Consider the following 6,297-nt stretch of genomic DNA (forward strand, 5'->3'; position numbering starts at 1 on the left):
GTATATATATATATATATATATATATATATATATATATATTTATATATATATATATATATATCCCCACTGAGATTCCTGAGTAAGTTGGTTGAAGCATATCTAAGTCTTTCTAAATCTAAGAAATATTTTCCATGAGGAAAGAACCAAGGACAGCTGGCATTCTAAGTGCATCCCATCAAACATTGTTATTTACAGTTGATAGTAATGTATCAGCTTTAGTGGAAGCAGAGGAGAGTTGTGAACTTATTTTTCAGCTTGTCTTAACAGGCACTTAATCCTGTGGTTCCAATTAAGTGTCTCAGCTGTACAAGTTGCTGGGACTTCACAATGAAAGTAAATTTGCTACTCTCTTGAATGAAGTCTGGGATGGTGGAACAAAATATTATAAACACTTTATTACCTAAAACTTGACTCATATATTTTTAGACAAAGAGAGGAAAATTGCAAGAAAACAATTTGACATTATGAATATAGTATAAACAGGCATTTCTACTGTAATATTTGGAGACATTAGCAATTCTTTTCCTCTAGTTCCAAAAATTTTATCTTGAGCCATGAGCATTTAATGCTCTGGATGATCATCCTAAAGGTACTGTGTAATTAATTATCAAAGAAATAATAAATTGTGTTTATTAGAATATACTTGTAAAGTGAGAAGGTAATGAAAACTGGAAAAGTTTCAACAGAGTTTACAATGGAATGGGACTAATGCTAAATTATTAATAAACCAAAAAAACTTATTCTTCAATATTTAACCCAAATTTCAATATTGTTATTTTTTGATTTTTTAAAGAGTAAAAAATATTTTATTTTAATTTTGGGGGTGAGGTAGTATAGGTGCTTTATTTGTTCAAGTCTATAGCTGTAATCCATACATTTACATTCCTACAGGATTTGTTGGAAATTAAGAAAAGAAAAATACTTTTATAAAAACAGTTTAACATTTTTTTCATTTGTCTCATGTACTAAATCCATGTTGAATTAAAAAGGCACGCTTCCAACTGTGAATAAATCTGAGTGTTAAAAAAATAAAGTAATATGACAACTTTATATATTTAGTTTTACTTAGGTGTCTCCTTAGGGTGCTCTTGAATTAGATCCTATTAGTTTATCATAAATCCATAGACTACTTATAGTCAATTCATTTGACCTGGAACAAAACAATTAAATAATTTTTTTAAAATAAAAATTTTATGCCTTATTTTATTTTTTTTAAATATATTTTATTGATTTTTTTACAGAGAGGGAGAGAGATAGATAGTTAGAAACATCGATGGGAGAGAAACATCGACCAGCTGCCTCCTGCACATCTCCCACGGGGGATGTGCCCGCAACCCAGGTACATGCCCTTGACCGGAATCGAACCCGGGACCTTTCAGTCCGCAGGCCGACGCTCTATCCACTGAGCCAAACCGGTTTTGGCTATGCCTTATTTTAATTTCAAATTTTTATTGTGGTAAGATATATATATAAAATTGACCTTCTTAACGATTTTGAAGTGTACAATTCAGCACATTAAGTACATTTACATGTCATGCAACCAACATCATTATTTATCTCTAGAACTCTTTTTATATTGCCAAACTGAAACCCTCTATCCATTAATATATGTATATTTTCAGATGACACTGAAAATATGTTAAGCCATTTATTTATTTTTGGGCTTTAAGGCTGCTTTTAGTTATCTTCACGACACACAATACTATCATAAGTATCTTAATTTACATAATTTTATATACAGGTTGTCCCCAAAATGTGTATACACTTTAAATGATTATAAAGTCAGTGTTTATTAACACTGAAAAGGAGTCAAAATTAAGTGAGTTAATATGCTAATGATATGCTAAGTGTTGAAATGTGTACACATTTTTGGGGGATACCTATATTATTGCTCTTATTTCTATTAGCTAGAATCTCAGAAGTGGAGATTGAATACTTAAATAGTATGTGTATTGTTAAATGTTAATATATACAGGAGAATTATTTTGAAAATGCTTCAGCAATCTACTTATTTTACCAACATGAAAATTTAAAGGAAATGGATAATTACTAGCAAAATAGGAATTATCAAAATTGACTCAAAGGAAAAGTGGAAGAACAATTGCCATAAAACAGATTAAAAAGGAACTACCTCTATGCTATTTAAAAAAGACTGGTAATTTTTATAATTTGTATAATTATAATTTTTTTAATCTTTAAGAACATTCATGTAGGGCTAACACTATTCAAACTACTCTCAAACATAAAAGGCTTCCTAAGTCACATTTATAAAATTATCTCCAATAGATATTGCGTCCAAAGGGCCTGCTCTGGCGCTACTTGTTACGGCCAAGCTCAGTCCCTGGTCGCAGAACTCAGTCCCTGGCCGGACACCATATGTTACAGCCAAAGGGCCTGCTCTGACGCTCTAAGCTCAGTCCCTGGTCGCAGAACTCAGTCCCTGGTCGGACGCCATATGTTGCGGCCAAAGGTAAACTGAGTGGGGGTCAGGGGGGTGAAAGGATTAAGGAAAGACAGATAAGAGAATGAAAGCTGGGTCTCGGTGGGACGCTACTCCCTGATGAGGAGACAGCGCCCCATAAATAGAAAATTCTCATAAGCTAGGCTCACCTTTTCAAACAAGAATAAATGAATGGTCAGTCCATTTACTTATATAACATGGATATATACTAGTATGTTGACTCAGTTGTGTGTAATGTGGGTGTGGGAAAAGTCAGGAGCAGGAGAAAGGTTAAGTATTACATAATAAGGATTTAGAAGGGGGTAGGTGATGGTAAGATAATTACAGACTTCTGGTTTACAATGTCAAAACAAATACTGTACAACATTTTCCAGATATTGATCATCACATCTTGCACTGTTTTCTTTCCTTCTGGACTGTGTGTGTTACATGCTTTTGAGTTGGCTCCAACTCCTGGTGACTCTATGAATGAGTAATGTCCACGATGTCCTGTTGCCAACAGCCCTGTAGACTCATGCCTAGGGCTTCTTTTATGGAATAAATCCATCTCATATTTGGTCTTCCTCTTTCTTTGAGGCCTTATAGTTTACCCAGCATTATTATTTTTGCCAAAGAATCCTGCCTTGTCATGATGAACTCAAAGTAGGACAGCTTCATTTTTGTAATTTTTGCCTCCAGTGAAATTTCAGGCTTAATTTGTTCTAGGACCCACTTGTTCACATTCTTCTGGACTCTTTGTAGAGAAGAGTTCTCCGCAGATAAGAAAAACTTTACCTTTAAATAAGCAAATAATTGAGGAAAATCCTTAGCTTACCTTTCCTGACATATAACTTTAAATGTAAAATGATACAATGATACATTATCGTTTAATCTGTATCAATGGGAGGATCATGGAGTTATTTTCTCATAAAACATCCCACATCCTTAAATTCATGTCTTGCAGCTAATAGCACAATAAGTATTCACACAATTCTGTGAAAGTTTTGCCAACTTATACCTTGCTCCTGATTACATAAATACTCCTCTTGTGTATTTCTTGAATATTCATGATAACCTTCATCCTATATAATAAAAGCCTAATTATGCTGTGTGTCTGGTCAACCGGTCGGCCATTCAACCAATCAAAGGGTAATATGCTAATGATATGCTAAGGCCGCTCAACCACTCGCTGTGACATGCTCTGACCACCAGGAGGCAGACAGTTGACCTGTCAACCAGTCGCTATGATATGCACTGACCACCAGGGGGCAGATGATCCGACCTGTAGGTTAGCTTGCTTCTGGGGTCCAGCTGATCAGGACTGAGCAAGACGGGCTGAACATGCCATGGAGCCCTCCCACAGTCCCTCCCCAGCTGGCCAACCTGCCACATCTCTCCCCAGCCCCGATCGTGCACCAGTGGGGTCCCTCAACCTGGCCTGTGCCCTCTCGCAATCTGGGACCCCTCAGGGGATGTTGGAGAGCTGGTTTTGGCCTGATCACACAGGCCAAGCCGAGGGGACCCCACTGGTGCACGAATTTGTGCACCAGGCCTCTCATAATAGATAATAGGAACTGTGTGCCCATTTTATTTCAAAATTATTATCTTCATGATTTGATACATGTAGCAGTAGTTATATCAAGTGGACATTAGATTTACAGGGTGAAATATCTACATTTTCCATTTAGTCTTTAAATTCCTTAGTAGTTCGCCTTAGCCGGTTTGGCTCAGTGGATAGAGCTTCGGCCTGCGGACTGAAGGGTCCCAGGTTCGATTCCGGTCAAGGGCATGTACCTTGGTTGCGGGCACATTCCCAGTAGGAGGTGTGCAGGAGGCAGCTGATCGATGTTTCTCTCTCATCGATGTTTCTAGCTCTCTATCCCTCTCCCTTCCTCTCTGTAAAAAATCAATAAAATATTTAAAAAAATAAAATAAATAAATAAATTCCTTAGTAGTTCTTTAACACAATTTAATTAATTTATTTATGTTCTTATCCTAACAAATAAAGAGGGAATATGCAAATTAACCATCAAACAGTCACAAAGATGGCGGCGCCCACAGTGGAGGCTGAGTTCCGGTAACGAGCCTTAAAGAGCTATCAGTAGAGACCTGAGCCTGCGTGGCGCTGGGCCGGGGCAGGGGACCTGAGGCTGCACCCCCTGCCCAGTGGGGCTTGACAGGGGACCTCAGGCCATACCCCATGCTCCAGCACCAGGCCGGAGGACCTCAGGCCATGCCCCCCTACCCGGTGCCAGGCCAGAGACCTGAGGTTGTGCCCCCTGCCTAGAAGGGCTTGACAGGGGACCTCAACGTGCGCCCCCCACCCCAGCGCTAGGCCAGGGGACCTCAGGCTGCTACCCCCACCCCAGGTCAGGGGACCTCAGGCTGTGCCCCCCACCCAGGTGCCAGGGGACCTGAGGCTGTGCTCCCCCGCCCAGTGGGGCTTGATGGGGGACTTGAGGCTGCACCACCACCCGGCAGAGCTTGACAGTGGACCTGAGGCTGCAACCCCTCCCGGCGCCAAGCTGGGTGACCTGAGGCTGTGCCCCCCACCTGGTGGGGCTTGACGGAGGATCTCAGATCATGCCCCCCACCTGGCGGTTCTAGACGAGGGACCCCTAGGCATGCCCCCCTCCGTGGCCAGGGCTGGGCGACTTTAGGGTATGCCCCCTGCCCTGGCACCGGGCCAGGAGACCTCAGGTCACCTCCCCTGCCTGGTTGGGCATGACGGGGAACCTCAGGCCATGGCCCCCATCCCAGCATCGGGACAGGGGACCCGAGGCAGTGCTGGGGGACCTGAGGCTGCTCCCCCCACCCTGCAGGGGCCCTGAGGCTGCACCACCCCACCCAGTGGGGCTTGACCAGGGACCTGAGGCTGCACCTCCCACCTGGTGCTGGCCAGGGGAACTGAGGCTGCTCCCCCTAACCCAGCAGGGCTTGACAAGGGTGGGGTCAGCCAGCTCTGGATCTCACCCAATAGGGTGAGGCCAGCTGGGTCTGGGTCTTGTGCAATTTTGAGGCACTGCAGGTGGGTGGGGACTTGACTCTGGGTCCCGTGGCATGCCCCAGACTCTGACAGGAGGAAGATTTTCATATACATGTTACTAATTTTCTTTCATCTCTGACACTTCTATTATAAAGGGCAAATAGCAATATTAAAATATTTTCTCTAATTAATCCCCTTATATGTGCACCACTAGTTTATTTATAAAAAGGTTCTGTTACAGTTAACATATAATATTATATTAGTTTCAGGTGTACAATGTAGGGATTTGTCATTTATATAGCTTACAATGTGATCACCACAGTAAGTCTAGTAAAACATCTGTTACCTTACAAAGTTATTATATTATTGACTGTACTTCCTATGCTGTGCATTACATGCCCATCTCTTATTTATTTTATAACTGGAAGTATATACCTATTATTCTCTTTCACCTTTTATACCCATTCCTTCACCCCACTTCCTTCTGGCAGCCATAAGTTTGTTTTCTGTATCTATGAGTCTGTTTTATATTTTTGTTTGTTTGTTTTATTTTATTATTTTTAGAATCTACAAGTAAGCAAAACCATAAGGTATTTGTTTTTCTCTGACTTATTTCACTTAGTATAATATCTTCTAGGTCCATTTATATTGCAAATGGTAATATTTCATTCTTTATGTTGCTGAGTATTCCACTGTGATATATATATATATATCAGTGTCCACATTATTATGACCACTTGACGTTTGTAGACAAATTAGCTATAATTTCACGCTGAAGTTGCTAGAGGGCCAGACCATTATAAATAGGGAAGCAGGTTGTTTACCACGACAGTAGAAGTGATTTTTTTCTGAAGATATGGGTAAACAACG

This window comes from Myotis lucifugus, unplaced genomic scaffold (assembly GCF_000147115.1).
Source record: "Myotis lucifugus unplaced genomic scaffold, Myoluc2.0 scaffold_13, whole genome shotgun sequence".
Classification (NCBI taxonomy): domain Eukaryota; kingdom Metazoa; phylum Chordata; class Mammalia; order Chiroptera; family Vespertilionidae; genus Myotis; species Myotis lucifugus.